Source organism: Ctenocephalides felis, unplaced genomic scaffold (assembly GCF_003426905.1).
Source record: "Ctenocephalides felis isolate EL2017-DRISC unplaced genomic scaffold, ASM342690v1 CF-g0.4_SCAFFOLD_03571, whole genome shotgun sequence".
Classification (NCBI taxonomy): domain Eukaryota; kingdom Metazoa; phylum Arthropoda; class Insecta; order Siphonaptera; family Pulicidae; genus Ctenocephalides; species Ctenocephalides felis.
Genome location: NW_020539725.1, coordinates 36,324,299 through 36,341,766, shown reverse-complemented (window position 1 = coordinate 36,341,766; position 17,468 = coordinate 36,324,299). Strand labels below are relative to the sequence as shown.

The window sequence follows — 17,468 nt, the reverse complement described above, 5'->3', positions numbered from 1 at the left end:
ATTGTTTTCCAAAAATACAACCCACAAAGTTAAGGAACTTTTTGTTAAACGTTAAGGAATTATTTATTTAGCATTTTAAATTGATCATCTTGGTTTCTACTATATAAATTATTCACTACTATTTGTAAATAACATCTAAAGACCTCGGGCGAATTCTTTCTGCTTTTGTTGCTGTAAAATAGGTTGTAAAAAAATTAACTGTAGTACAATTTTACTATAGATAAGCTACGTGTTTAATATTGTAAAAGTCATTGTTTGTAATGATTATTTATGGTTTTATATATTAATGCATATTATTCACTTTCCTATAATGATTTATATAAGTATAATTTTACAATTAAAAAAGCTCAAAGACAACTACGAATTTCATAAAATATTCAAAGCGTTGCACATAAAATAAGTACGCTGTATTAAACTCATTAATATTTAATTTGGATATAGCATAATAGAATAATTACTGTGATATTAATTATTGTAATAAATCATATATACTCAGATTAAGCTGCTGTGAAACTTAGATTTCGAGCGCACGATGCATCCAAAATACATTAAAATTCATTGTGTATTGTGAACTTATTCTGATTGCATGTTTCCATTACAAAGTTTAATTACAAGATTAAATATAGTCAATTAATACTAAACGACGCAAAAACTAATTTAAAATTATTGTAGAATATATTAAGTCAAGTTTATGTTATATTAGTTGATAGAATAGTTTGTTGATAATTGTTTCTAGAAACATATTAATCATTTCATAATTATAAACAATCATAAGAGTTTGTTTTTTTTTTGATGAAAATATGATAAATTAATGATGATAATCTTATTGCAAAAATAGACAACATATTGTAAAAATAGAATATTTTGATAAAAAGCTACGAAGCATCATAACATGAACTAAGAATTATATGGGATATCATCTGCTCCTTATCTATGATTTGCTCAGAATTAGTATTTTATTTGACATTAGATACTAATATCATAATGAACATTTTCACTTTTTTTATTTGGAAGCATTTGAACATATCATAATTACATAACGATTGCAATTATTAGTATCCAACAGGTAGATAAGTGCAAGTGTCATTATAACTCTATATTGAAAATAATCGAATTCGATTATAACGTCAATAATAAGATTTTTTGATTTAGAATTTAATAGAGGTTCGTTACGAAATCAATAAATAAAACGGTTTGACTCACCTTTGCCAAATTAAACACAATTTCCAACTGATATCTTGAAAATTCAAATAAAATTAGCTTTGAATATTAGATATCGAATTAATGAAATCTAGAGTAGTATTCTAGTATTCTAGTCTAGCAGTATAGTATTTTTGTCTCACCTGGTCTAGTATTTTTTAAAATCACTGAATAAAACATAATATAAATGTCTTTAAATTTAAATTTCAAAAAACTGTTAAGTTACAGTAATATTATTTTGTATATTAGCAATAATGAAAATCCATTGAATGTCTTCAGAGTTATAACATACTTAAATTATTTTTATTTATTTGCAATGACGAGTAATTTTTAAGTTTTATCAAATCACGTAATTGAAATCAATGCAACCAAAACATGCCTACCAAAGAAAATATTGCTTTTGTATTTAAACCAATACATTTTCCAATTATGTTAAACGATTTAGAATTTCTAAAAATACATACATGGAATAAATTAAAAAACCCAAGTAATTTATAGAATGAAAAAATTGCAATTCGGTCCACGTAGAGTCGATGTGAGATCTAAGTAAAAATTCTGAAAAGTATTCCGTTTTGTGACACGTGAAGTAAATGTAGCAAAAAACCTTTGAAGACTCACTTCCATAGCCCAAGCGTACGGTAAAATAAAAAAGGAGATCTAGTCCACACGGATATTTTTTGCATACTGTACTTAAATATTCCCAATGGTAGCTTTCAAGTCTCATATGTATGACAATAATGTAAGAAACAGTCAAAGACAGATACAAAATCGTCTCAATTGCTTCTGTTTTAGAAACAGACACATATGAGATCCTTCGATAAAGGAAAACTATCTATAGAGGAATTTTCGGACTTACATTTAATAAAGAGCTGCGTTGATAATTTGATCGCCTATGTAAGATTTACTTAAAAGTTTATTTATACTTATAGATAGAGTAGAAAAAGCAAAAGTTTTGCACAGAATGATAATTTTGTTGTTCGTTGAATTTCCTTAATATCTGATTTAAAATAACCTCTTTCCAACAATTTGGGGAGCGAATTGACATAGTGATTAGTAGGAGAGACTGGGCAAAGTTGTGCAAGGTACGGTAGTGACAGTCGTTATTACAGCTAATCTGTAATAATTTTGAGATAGGGTCCAAACGGAGAAAGATGTAGTATGTTTGTTTGATCACGTTACTAATATTGCGTTTAAAATCAAAAATATTTACAATAGCATTAAAAATATGTATAATATTTAAAAACAATAATGTAATTTAAGTCATACTTCAAATTTGACATGATCGGTTTCTCATTGTAATTAGCATTTATAAATTAACCTTCATTAGAGAAATGAAGTTATTTCTGATTAATAAATTCTACAAACAACTTCTCAAACAAATATTGTTTTTGCAACTTCACTCATCATGTAATTGTGTTTGAAGAACTTCATGTAATTAAAATCAATATACATTCATTAACTGCTTGTATTTTTTTTACTTTTTTGCTGGCGATATATATCATTCTTTGAACAGCTGTAATATCTGACTTGCCTAAAATTTTTTTTCATTTTAATAACTTCAATGATTTATAGAAACTACAAATGATTTAGAAATTATTTCTAATCAATAAACTTATTAACCATTAATCTTAATAATCAATATTTTCAAGAAACAGTGCAAAATATCCTTCTGATTCAGGCATTTTTCATTAAATCAAGATTTGTACTACAATGTAACTTTAACGTTGATGCCGGATCGCATAGAACGACAAATATCTATTCACATACACTACGACTTATCAGAATCGACCTAAAGAAATAATTTCAATTTAAAGAAATGATTTCATCCAAAACGAATTTTTTTTTTTTTTTTTTTGTTACAATTTATTTTTGTTAATCAAGACTTTAATGTCTTATTTACAAAATTGATATGAGCAAAAAAAAATACAAAACAACAAAAAATGCAATACATTGAATATAAAATGAAAAAAGTTAAAATAAAAATTAAATTAAAACAGTAATACAAAAATAATAACATAAATGAACGATGACGTGATGATGTATGCCGCGTACTACGTCAGGACGCGTGCAGACATTGGGCTAGGAGTTTGGTAGATCGGAAGGCCATTTCTTGCTCAATCTTCTTATCGGTCTCTGAATCGCTTGAATTGTAGGATTTGTATGCTGGATTAATTTGTTGTTGAAAGATGAACTTCTAATCTTGATCATTTCGTTGACTGTTGAGATTTTCAAATCCTTATGTAGGCAAAAATTCGAAATATACCAAGGCGCATTAGTAAGGATACGCAGAATTTTATTCTGGCACCTTTGAATGATGTTTATGTTAGATTTGCATGAGCAACCCCATAGTTCGATTCCATAAGTCCAAATGGGCACTATGATAGTTTTATACAAAAGTACCTTGTTATCGAGAGAGATTTCAGATTTCCTCCCAAAAAGCTAGTAAAAATCTTTTATTTTCAGTTGGATTTGTTTCTTTTTATATTCAATGTGCGTTCTCCATGTCAATTTCGAATCAATGTGCATGCCTAAATATTTAACAGAATTGCATAGCGGAATTATTGAATTGTTCATGATGATAGGTGGACTGTTGTGATGTTTTAGAGAAACAATTATGTGCTGAGATTTTTCGATATTGATTTTGATATTCCAATCTAAAAACCATTTTTCGAGACTAGATAAATAATTTTGTAACTGACAAGTTGCTGTTCTAATATCGGAATTGCATGAAATAATTGCTATGTCATCGGCGTAAGTGCATATGGTTAGAAGATCATCTGTGGGCATATCGTTTGTGAAAAGAAGATAAAGTACAGGGCTTAGCACACTGCCCTGTGGTACCCCGCATTCAATATTTCTGATGCTCGAAGTCACATCTTTAATTTTGATTCTAAATTTTCTATTAAGCAAATATGAGCTTAAGATATTGAAGTAGTTTGGAAAAGTTGTTTTGATTTTATATAGGAGTCCTGAGTGCCAAACCTTATCAAAAGCCTGACTGACATCTAAGAATACGGCTACGCTGTGTTCCTTTCTATTCATGGCTTCAAGAATACGAGACACCGTTCTGTTGCATTGTTGAATTGTAGAGTGATTTTTTCTGAAGCCAAACTGATGATGAGGAATCCAACTATCATTCGGATGATCTTCTGACAATCTCTGCAACAAAAGCCTCTCTAAAATTTTCGATAATATCGATAAAAGACTGATAGGACGGTATGAACTAGCAGTGTGATGGTTTTTGTTTGGTTTAGCGATCATAATAATTTCTGCAGTCTTCCACGCTGTGGGCCAATAATTGTATTGAAGTATGGCGTTGAAAATATTCGTTATATATAAAATACCTTTTGTAGGCAATTCTTTTAACATCTTTGGAGTAATTTTATCCATACCCGGCGAAGATCTATTTTTTATCCTTTTTATTTCACATAAGACATCATTTGGTGAAAAATGTCCTAACGGTGTAGAATGTATGGGTTGATTTACGAAATTGTTAATTAAATTATTCTGGGAAATATTTCGAGCGCTAAAAATGCTACTTAGATGATCAGCAAAGGCCTCCGCTTTTTCTTCGTTGCTTTTTGCCCAAATGAATCCGTTTTGGTTGGTTATTTTCAGAGGAGGGTTTTGTTGTAGGGGTTCTTCCATTCTTTCATTTTTTTCCTCAGCGTGTTATTGAGATGATTAAGCGATGTCTTATCCGTTGGTAGATGAGAATGTTGCCAGGTACGTCTTGCTCTTCGTTTCTGTGCAATTAGCTTCTTAATCTCTTGCGGAATTATTAGATTATCATTTCTTGGAATAATGTTCGGGGTGATCTGCTTGGTTGTTTCACGTACAATCTCAGAAAAATAATCTATATTATTTTCTATATCAATAACGCTTGTAGGCCTAGATTTTGGAAATAATTTTGAATCAAGTATGGATTTGAATTGAATCCAGTTAGAAAGATTGTTGTGTAGAATATGATTGTTGATAACTGGAGTAGGAAATGTGCTAAACGTCACAAGTATTGGAGAATGATCTGAAGAGAGATCGTAACTAGATTCAATATTGAGATTTGAAAGATCAATACCTTTCACAATAAAAAAATCTAAAAGGTCTGGAACTTTAGTAGGGTCAGAAGGCCAATAAGTTGGACTGCAAGTTGAAATAAAGGAGAGGTTATTTTGCCCTATGGCTGCATGAAGAATCTTTCCTTTGGCTGTAGTCAGTCTAGAACCCCAGGCAATATGTTTACAATTAAAGTCACCACCAATGATAAATTTATTACCTAATTGAGAGAAAAATGAAGAAAACTGAGCACAAGAAATTTTGAATCTTGGTGGACAATAAACAGCAGAAACACAAAAATTATATAAATTTGTTTCAACAGAAATTTGAGTTGCTTGTAGAAAATCATCAGAAATATTTGGTAGAACAAAATGCTTTATATTATTTTTGATTAATATAGCCGAACCGCCGCGAGCCCTGCCACTTGGGTGATTTGAATTATAAGTAGTGTAGTTATAAATTTTAAAGTAGTTTTTTTCAGTGAAGTGAGTTTCTGAGATTAATAAGATATCTATTAAGTTTAACTTTAAAAAACATTCTACTTCATTTTTGTGAGGTATTAAACCGTTGGCATTCCATTCAGCAATTTTAATTATTTTTGCCATTGCTTTTGTTGTTGACTAACGTGGATAACATATTTATTATTATGGTGTTCTGTTGTAAAAGCTGATTGAAGATATTTTTAAATTCTAAAATAAGTGTTGCTAGAGAATCAGAATCGGGATTTGAAGGTGAATGATTAGAAGCAGAGTAATTGTTTTTTGCAATGTCTGCATAGGATGAATTTTGAATTGTTGGTTTAAGGCCGGAGAAATGTTGTTTATTTTATTATTAGAATTAGAATTATTAAAATTTTTAAAATTTTGGTTATTTGGATTTGGATTTATGACTGATTGATTTACTGGAGTTTTGTTTCTTTGTTCTTTAATTTTTTGGAAGTATGAGCAACCGCGATAATTAGCTGGATGAGCACCGTCGCAAAAATAACAACATGCCGGAGCATTCGGATCTTTGGTACAAGCATTAGTATTATGATTGTCACCACATTTTAGGCAAGCAAATGGTCTATTGCAGTATTTTTTGGTGTGATTAAAGAGTTGACAGCGAGTGCATTGTATAATGTTGTTGGACTTTCTCGGTGGTTCGACGCGTATTATGCAGTTGAATAATTTATAAATGTTATAAATATTTTTGTTATTTCTATTTGGTTCCAGATCAACAAAAAACATATTAAGAGGTTCTTTTGTTAATCTATGTCTAATATTTAGGATATTACGTACTACATGACCCTGTTTTAATAGTTCTAATTTAATTGCATCTGTGCTTGTTGAAAAGTGTACATTTCTAAGAACAACCCTATAAGCCTTCTCTTCTTTTAATTGATATGTATGATATACGGCATTAGTTTCTTTTAGATGTCTGGATAAAGTTCGAAAATGGTCGACAGAATTACATAGAATTTTAAATGTATTGTTAGCTAAACTTCTCAGGAAATATTGATCGTGCGGAATTATTTCATTTAATTGATTAGACATATCATTAATATCGTCAACTCCGTAAATAAATATTGGAGGGGGCTTACTGACTGGAGCCGGTTTAACTGAGTTGTCATCATTAGCTGTTTCTATTGTTGAAAGGGCCGAAAATCTGTTTTGAATTTTGACATCTATTCCTAATGGTTCAAATGAAGTTTTTCTTTTTTTGAAATTGACTACTTGCCATGAATTAGGAGGTTTCTTGACATCAGAATGTGGTTGAGTGAGGCTTGCAGATGCACTATTACTAGATGATATTACTTCCTGTCTTGAGTCAGAAACTGATGAAGTTGAACGCAGCGAGACCTTTTCCGATGTAAACATATTGGTCCGACTTTCTTCGCGAGGTATCTTGCTGTATTTGCTGGATCCAATAACGGTCTTTCGTAGTTTTGGGATTTCTGATGGTTTACTGTCCGATTCCATATTCGCTTCTATATCTTGATTGAAAAGTAAGACATTTTTTGATTCCACAAACGCACATTAGAGTCTCGATTATGTATGGTTTTTTGTAAGCAATTATTTAATTATCTGTACACTTTTGTAAGCTTTTCATGCAATTTTAATAAACCGTAAAATTCAATCTGACATGCACTTCATCCAAAACGAATGACGTGCAGTTCTGGCGTAACAAACTTCCGTTGCATTTGTACGGATTTACACCCTAGCTCATAACTTTTGAACGATTCATCATAGGATATTGATGTTACCAGGCGAAATATTCTATAATAAATCAAAAGATCTTTAACCCAGTATAAAAAGTTTTAAGATATCTCTTACCGTTCGCGAGATATACGCCAAAAACGGTTTCAAATTTTTAAGTTTAAATTAGTTAAACGCTTATATCTCGGAAAATATTTAACATAGAATCATGACGTATATGAATGAAATATGCGTATTTAAAATATGTATCAGCTGATGCAAAAATTTTTGTGATAGCTCTAACCGTTTCCGAGATATTTACAAAAAAACATTTTTTTTAATACTATTGAAATATTAAAAATGCGTTTTTCTCGAAAACTATTTGAAGTGCGACCGAAATTTTTTAATAGCATTTTCCTTATGTCATAAGGTATCAACATTATGAAAATCATCAAAATCGGAAACAAAAAAAATTCATCCAAAATCGGAATACAATACGTGACCCTAGGGTCATGCTATAATTTCAGTTTTTTCTTATTTATTCGGCAACCGTTGAGAATATTAAAATGCAGTTTTTCTCGCGTTATTCTAGCCCACAAGACAATTCACCTGACGTTTAATTGAAACTTCTACGTGCCCGGGAAGTCTGTGAAAAATTAAAAAAACTAACTAATTTTTCATCCATTTTTTGGGCATTTTTACTCATGAAATCTTTAATCGATTATAACTTTTGAACAACTCATCATAGAACATTGATGATTTCAGGTGAAATATTCTAAATCAAGAGATCTTTTACCTAGTATGAAATTTTTCAAAATACCTCTTGCCGTTCGCGAGATATACGCCTTTTTAATAATTAAAAAAACTATATTATAAACATTTTTCAGTACAAATATATTATAAACACTTTTAAACCTTTCAAAATGATAAATAACTTCAATAACTTATACATACATTATTATTATATGCATTTTGGACAGATAGAGTTATTTTTCAAAAGACTTCACGTCAATCCTCCGATGTTTTCCGCTTTAGGGGTTTTCAATCTAACAATTGGAATATTAGGATCGGCAAAACATACATACTTATTTTTATATCATCAATTTTGAAATAATTTCTGTTCTAAATACTATATTTACAGATATTAAGCGCTATTATAACATACGTTCTGGTAGCTCTACAATTTCGAGTTATATGGAAAGATATAGCAAGTAATAATTCGACTAACTATTTTATCAATGATTGAAGAAGTTTTTATTTAATTTAGAATGAAATATTTATATTCATATAATATAAGCGAAATAAGGTGTAACTAATATGATGTATGATTTAGTAATAAACATTTTACCAACAAATGTAATAGCAAATATATATCAAAGAGCAAAAAAGGCGAATATCTCATATATATTCTGACATTTGTGTTTAATATTTAAATTTACGTTGAAATTGATCAATTATTATTTATATTTTATCTAGTTACTAACGTTGATAATTGTTTTTCCTAAAAATACCTATTAGTTATGATTAAAAAAAAATTAAACATTTCTAAAAACATGAGAAAGACCAAAAGTGTTATTGTTTTAGCCCAAGAAATAAACTTTATGTTTTTTTTATATAATCAGAAGCGTTGTTTAAATATTGTCCTGTGGGTGAAGACAGTTATGATTGCATCATATTTAAAGATAGTATAACAGTATCTCCACGTACACCAATGTTCAAATTACCATTTAATTTATTTTTCTTTCAGTTAACTCGGAAATAACCCCTAATTGTTGAACTAACAAAATTTTTGTTAATCAAAAAAGTGGCACAACTGTACCCAGTCCTATCCTAAAAGTTTTTTAATGAATTTAGTTAATTGCATTGCTTATCATAAAATGATAGTTTAGATGTCTTCATATTATCTTCACATATAAGTTATGTTTTATTGTTAAATGTTTTGTTGTTTGAGACCCAGTATAATTTTCCATACGCAGCAAAATTTAAAATTAAGATTGAAGGTTCTACATCCAAAACTTCACAAAATTCATTCATTGCCGATTTCAAATCTCGTTGATTAATAAACAGAATAAACGAGATATTTTCACTTACATTTTTTTACAAAACAAACATTTTAGTGTCTGAATAATTCAAAACTAATTACAAAATCAAATATTTGGCAAACTATGTCAACAGCACCCCACAATTAGAACCTGATTCATCATCATTAATCATTCTAATATTCTTGGCTTAGAATTTCCAAACAGAAATCCGATGTTTATAATATACGAAGCATAAATTGCTCTAGCACTTAATGCATATTCATGTGCACATATGTGTAGTGTATATAAAGGAGGAGCAATATTTTGAAAGGTCTGACGCGGCGATGAGGCGAGACCAAAGTTTGCACAACAAAAGCTTCTTAAATTAAAGCATCTGAAATATGAGAACTCGAAGTTTTAAGCTCTGATTTAATACGCAGTATCATGTTTATTTGTTCTCTCTTAATCTCATGTAAGGGTAGAAGTTATCGCGTTTTCTATAATATCACTTTGCTGAGAGAGAGTCGTATTTATCATATTTTCTTTCATCCGTTTAATGATCTCAATTTCTGTAAGAGCTAAAGTTAAGAAATATTATTGCATGAGGCAGTAAATCAAGATAGGGAGCTAATGGGCCGGAAGATACTGTGATCTGAGTATATAATATAAAGTTATTAAAATATTGAGAAGCAGAATTAATTAGTTTGAAGTTTCATAATTCTATGTACGTTGAAAATTTATTAGGGAAATATTGCATAGCGCGATCTTAGTTCTCTACCATATATCAAGATAGTAGACTTGATCTAAAAATACGAATATCCTAGTTGAGAGTATATTTAATCACTGATAAATTATTATATAAGAGGAAAATTCGACTTACAATTGCACATTTATTAATACGTATTGTTTTATCGCTATTCAATTAAATTTTATTGCGCTTTTTAAATTATATTATAAATGTATTATATTATAAATTATATGCATATCTATATTTAATCTAAATATGCCTTGATAAAAATCATTGTTAAAACTCATTGCAAAATATATTTTAGTCTATTTTTACGAATATTTTTTATTCATCTGAACTATCAAAAATATCGTTATAAACTTTTATATATATAAAAAATATAATAGAAACTATGATGCTTGTTTTACTAACTTTAAGAAAAGTAGAGCTGCTAAACAAAGTTATATATTTTATATCATTATAGGGTTCGCTATTTGTCTTAAAATTTTGTAAATAATGAACGAAGCATTACTGAACATAGATAACTATTTCATATCAGCTATATTAAAATCACAAATATAGTAATAAACTAGTTGGTTTGGTATTTAGCCTTGAGGCAAGTTACACGAACTTTCCGATATGTTTAAATAATCGACTTAATCAATAAAAAATAAATTAATTTATGAGCCATTTGAAGTATTCCGAGTGGATTTATTACACATAATTGAAAACGAACGAACACTTTGACTCGGAGTATTTTCAAAAATCAATAATTTTTATAATTGAGCCAGTTTTTATGTAGAAGTACTCTATTGTTATACCAAGTAAATAGTATAATTTTAATTTTAACAAACGTCAAAAAACAACTCTTTTTCTCAAATTTTGATGAATTTTTAAAACTAAACTACTTGTCGTAAGGCCGTAATATTTCAGTAAGTAATATAAGACCATGATATACATCGCCAAAGAAAGTTTCATAAAAATCGGCTTCAATTTTTTTTAAACAGTTAATTACAAGAAAACGGCTCGGTAGATTTTCACATAAAACTAATCAGTATCATTCCCAACTAATATCTTTTGAACAGTTTTTGATTTTTTAAAATCGATTCGGTAGAGTGAGCTTAAATGTGGACGAAAAGTTTAACACTCTTTTTCAAATTACAAATAAACGGCTCGGCAGATCTCACAACGGTCTCACAAAAATGACAATATAATATAAATATAAACTATAGTGCTCATTGAGATACTTCGAATGGCTTTTAAATTTCTGAAATCAGTTCAGGCGTTTTTGAGCAAACGTCGATGAAAGGTCTAATTTTGACAAATGCCAAAAAACAATACCAATTTTTGCAAACTTTGACGAATTTTTTAAGCTAAACGAGTTGACGTAGGACGGTAATATTTTAGTATGATCAGAAGACTATGATATCTACCGTCAAAAAAATCATAAAAATCGTCGAATTTTTTTTAAAAAAACTTTATTAGAAGAAAATGGTCCGGTCGATCTATACCAAAAACTAATCAGCACCATTCCCAACCAATATCTTTCGAACGGATTTTGAATTTTCAGAATCGATTCAGAATTGCGGGCTAAAACGTAGACGAAAAATTTTTCAATTTTTTGCTATTTATAAAGAAACGGCTTGGACGATCGCCGCACAAAACTCAAACGCTAGTCCTCATCGAGATATATCGATGTTTTTAAGAAAACGTCGATTTACAGCAAAAAATCTGTTCACATACACGCACATACACACACACGCACATACTTTTTTCCAATGGGCTAATTCGATTCAGAATGGCTTGGAACGCTGAGAAAACAAAATTAGCGAATCTGATTTTTTTGATGAAAGCATGAACTTATCATTCGGGAAGTTAATAAATACTTGACCATAAGCTAACTAAAATATACCGTATGAAAATTGACAAATATATTTTTTATTTCATTTAAGAGAAATATGGACAAAATGACATGGTTTATGTCATTTTGCCTATATATAACCATTTTGTCAGCATTTCTCATATTATTTACTATTATTTAAGATAATTATAATCAGTTTAATTATAATACTGAATGCAACTGGCAGAAATCGTGATGCAAATAACTATTCTATTGTTATGAAGATTTATTAAAAACAAAAACAGAATGTCACCGCTTTAGATGTATTCTGCAGAAAATGAGAGTCCGAAAAAAAAATTCTGTAGAAAGCCAAGATTTAGCATTGATATAAAAAATTATCCAGAATTTTCCCATTTTGTTCATGACTCCTGTGTAAAGCGGCATCATGATGGTGCCAGATTTTATTGTATTCAAGCATTAAACCAAGCAATAAATATATGTATCAATATTTGCTATAAATTTTACAGTTTCCTCGAACAAAACTAAAGATTTCTTCTTTATATTATTATTATTATATTTCACTTATAAAATCCAATAATATTATAAAATGCAGTGGTAGAATTGATTCTTATATGGGATATTTCATGAGTTCAGCCACATCTCGCAGACGATTAAACTTTAATAACGTTCGATATTATTGGCTTTACCTAACGTGATCAGAGCGCTTTAGAAAAGCCATGGTTCGGCTTTATTTCAAATTGTATAAATTCCCACAAGCCGTAAAAGAGATTTCACGTGTGCGGAACGAGTTTAAAGGGAAGTAATGGGGTCTATGTGAAAATTGGGTTAATGATATCGAAAAAGTTCCGGTGAGGGCGGAATTGGAAAAAAATCTGAATTTTATGAGAGTCAGATAAGATTTATTTGTTTGAGGGAAAATCTTTGAAACATGTTAAAATATAGAAAAATTTCGTAAGCACAAACATACCTACAATTCAAGAACAAGTAACCATGGTTGCGAACAATTATAAAAGCAGAATAGAAGTCCATCCTAACCAATTAGTAAGTCATGTATACCGGGAAGGTCAGCCGACCAGACTTAAAACAAAAATACCTGGAGATCTAATATAGTATAATTAACTAATACTTCCATTTTGCAATATTTTATGTTTTTTCCCTATTTGTTTTTAGTTCTTTTTTAATTATTATATTTCAATTAGCTTTATTAAATACGCCACTGCGGATATCTACTAATTTGTAATTAACTTTATTTTACCTATACTTGTCAGCATTATCTGCTTAATGTAATAATATATACAGAGCGCAAAATAAAATTGAATGAAATTAAATATAAAAAGCAAAAAAGATGATTAGACAATAAGTGTGAGTTTTACGAGATACAATGTTAACCTTTAACTTTAGTAATATTGTATTATTGTTTTTAATATTGCTACACTGTGCAGTTGATGTGAGGTTAAAAATAAATGAGAAATAAATGTATAATTTCAGATACCTTTTTTACATTATTTATGATGTTATGCAAAACATCAATATCCCCTATATAAACCTTATTATTATTCATTGTTATCACAATAAGATACAGTAAGAAAATCATTTATATAGGTTTAGCTTATTAGTTTGGGGGCATCCATTAATCACGTGAGCGAGTTTTTAAGCATTTTTGGACCCCCCTCCTCCTTGGTGATACATGGTGATATTCAAAATTACCCCCGTCCCCCACCAAACATCACATGTATTTTTAGTTACGTGAAAAAAACTAACATTTTTGATTTTTTTTTTTGAAAATGTTTGAACTTTTTTAAAACTCCTCCCTTTACATGTTTTTATAATTGCTTTAAACTGAAAAAATATGATGGTTAATAATGCCGTTTCTTTGAAAATAAGTAGAGTACCTATACGACTTTCAGGATTAATCTTAAATTGAATTTGAAAACAAAATTATGAAAATGCTAATTATTTTTTAGAAAAAATCATTTGAGACATTTATTTCTAATCAAAAGTAAAATTATTTTTGCTTACTGTAAACGTTTCGAAAGTAATAGATAGGTTTCCTTCATTGTTAGTAGTATGCAATCTTATATGAAAATCTATCAAGAAGTTTCTGCGTGAATAATAAATAACGCACAGTCTATGTGCTGATTTATTTTAGCTTAAGTCTAGCAGCAATTTTCTTTGTGTAAGTTCGAATAAATCGCCATAATTTCAAAACTTCAGAGTTCAGTTCTCTTGTTTTAATCAAGTATTTACAGATATAAGATAGTTTGTACAATATGGTCTAATAAAGGAACAAAAATATTTATAAAAAAATTGGAACACCAAAAAGATAATTCAGGTAAGCCAAACAGCAAATATTAATAACTATTATAGTAAATTACTTAAATAATAATTAGCGCAAAAAAATTGACGATACTATACTATGCTACTAATAATATACACTTTTAACCAACTGGAAATACTACACGTTTTTACATAAACTCATGTGAATTAATAAAACTTCCACATGTAATTTATAAAATTTATAAACAAATTATAGTAGAAACTGAGTAAAAAATTATAGTAGAAATTTAGTAAAAATTTGGATTTTTTTAAATTTTTCATAATTCTATATTATTTTGAACTGTTGAATCTATTTTTATTTCTCTAATTGCACTTAGGTACAACACTTTAGGTGCAACATAACATCGCAGAAACACCTTATATATATATATATATATATATATATATATATACATATATATAATGCACTGTTGGTGTTTTATCTCTGCATTAGTTGCATGTAAGGTTTGCCACATTTAGTTCAAGGGTTGTCGTCACAAACTTGGAGATTTAGTGGTAGGAAACTTGCTTGATACATGCTAGTAAAACTTAGTATTGTAGTTAGAACTATCATAATTTGAATATAATATGTAATTAAATATTATGCATATATATATATATATATATATATATAAGAAGGCTGAACATCCTAAATGTGCTAAGGCACTTAGAAGAATAAAAGATTTACAGTCTCTACAACAGAAAATTTTATTAAAATAAAATTGTTGAAAGAAAAAGGCTTGCAAATCTAGTATTTACCATTATTTTTTTAGATTTGAATCATATTCTGAATAATATTGATTTTATTAATATTATTATTGAAATTTTATTTACACCGAAAAGTATAATTAGGATTTCTAAAGTGGACGTAGTTGCAAAACTTCACGTGTGGTGATTAACTAATATCATAAAATTTAAATTTTTAAATAGTTCGGATATAGGTATTGATGATATTCTAACTGATATTCTTGATTTAAAAAAAATTGCTTGACCAAGATAGTTTATTAATTTTTCAAAGATTTTAAAGGATTAATTGCTCAAACAATAATGACTAATGATTATCATAGATTTTCAATTTTTAAATAATTTGAATATAGCTATTGACAACATGATAACTAATATATTCCTGATTTTATTAAAATCAACAAGTCGATCAAGATAGTTCATTAATTTTACAAATCTTTCATTTCAAATGCCCAAATAATTAAATAATAATAACGGTTAGAAGCATGTGAGTTGACACAAATTAGAATAGATTAGTGTAACATTTTATTACACGTGTACCTTAAATATTTCAATATATTAATAATTTTAATATAAAAAATTAGCCTTTAATAATATGTGAGTAAAATATCTTCACTGCGGAGCAAATTATCTGAGAATCAATTGTACAATACATACTCTGTATGGTACCGTCAATATAAAAAATAATTGTTTAGAAATAACTGAAACTTATATATGTACCATTGTTCAAACAATTCCCATTGTTCAAAATATAGTTCAACAAAATAACCAAAACCAATACAAATTATATTTATTAGTACTTTGTAATAAATTGCACCCAAATATATTACTCTTGAACATTTTGCAAGAGCAAGCTAGCTATCCACCTTTAATAATCTTACATTAAAATAATTAGATAAAATCTAATGTACAAGCATGCATGTTCTAATTATATATAATATACGTTTTGAAGTTCACTATGAAGTCGTATTATATTTTTTGTATACATTTAGACCACGACACGTCAGCACATGGTTCTACAATATGCCGTAGAAGCGTCCGCAAGAGACCATAAAAAATATGATTAAAAAATAATTCAATTTCTCTACATTAAGAGTGCTGTACTGAGCTGGAACGTGGAATTTTAAAAAAATTCAAACTCTAGAAAAACGTGCGCCTGGAACACTATAAAAAGGAAATTGTTACGTAATGGCCCTGAGATGATATTTTTTTATTAACGCCAAGTAATTTGCTATATAACTAAAGCGCCATAAGCGCGATATTGCACGTAGGTATACTTTGATTTATGGAAGAGTAATAAGTGTATAGCTACTTGTATAGATAAATGAGTCAATATCATAGAAAATTCAACATAAGATAATCTCAGAATGGAAAAATCTTGGAAAATGAGACTAAGTTTACTGAGATAAAATGACGATAGTATAATGTACTTGCATTCAAAATTATTAGAGAAAGTTATATCCAAAATTATTAGAGAAAGCTATAGAGTTAAATGCGGTTCAAATATTACTTGCGAAAAATTGATCACTATGAATTCAGAATAATATTTGGATTTAAATAAGAAGTACTAAATTTATTTGTAAATATCTATCTAATATATAAAATATTTTTGCTCGTTTTTTATATTGCAATTTTGCCAAACTATAGCCTGATCGAATCATAGCTACCAATGAAAGAGAATTAAATGAAACATAAATATTGTCTATGTAATTCTTCTTTTTTTAGGGAATTATTATAACTTTTAATTAATTCTTTATTATTAAAATGTGTATTTTTTGTGTAAATTGTTAACCAAACCACAAACCACAAACATAAAAATACGGTATATTTTAAAATTTATATTTTTTCTAGTTTATATTTTATATCTGTTGAACAGAATATCCGTGGGTAAAGTTTATAATGTAATTTCGTTCTAATACACAATAAGAATTATTTAAAACTCACAATACTACTTACAATTTCGTGAAATGTAATAGGCTTTTGTTCAACTCGATCCAATGGCTTTCCGATTTTCAAAATTAAGGCGATTCTGAAAAACACATGAACAAAAATAGATTTTTACATATTTTTGTTTGATAACATCTATAATTGCATAATATAGGGCTTGCCCATGGGTTAGTAGATAGAGCTATTGAATTTGAACTAGAGGTCCCAAGTTCGATAACTTCAAGCAGACTGATCTCAAGCAGTAGTGACATCGGTATACACTTAGAAATATAATTAACAATATATATTCAAGTAAAGCAGCTTTTATCATATTATACCAAAAGTAAAACTTTAACATAGTAAAGTCAATTCTCCAAAAAAAACTACTAAATTTTGATTTCTGATCCTCACTTATGGAGTCATCAATTCTGATTGCTGTTCAA

The 17,468-nt window shown here is 28.6% G+C and overlaps 1 long non-coding RNA gene across 1 annotated transcript in view; it reads right to left on the bottom strand.

Moving 5' to 3' along the window:
- The window catches only part of LOC113385387, a 185,368-nt gene extending 168,239 nt beyond the window's left edge, over positions 1 to 17,129 (bottom strand). Inside the window, exon 1 of the long non-coding RNA XR_003367991.1 lies at positions 17,056 to 17,129. This is a non-coding gene — a long non-coding RNA (uncharacterized LOC113385387). The remainder of the gene's footprint in view (positions 1 to 17,055) is intronic.
- Positions 17,130 to 17,468: the final 339 nt, after the last annotated feature.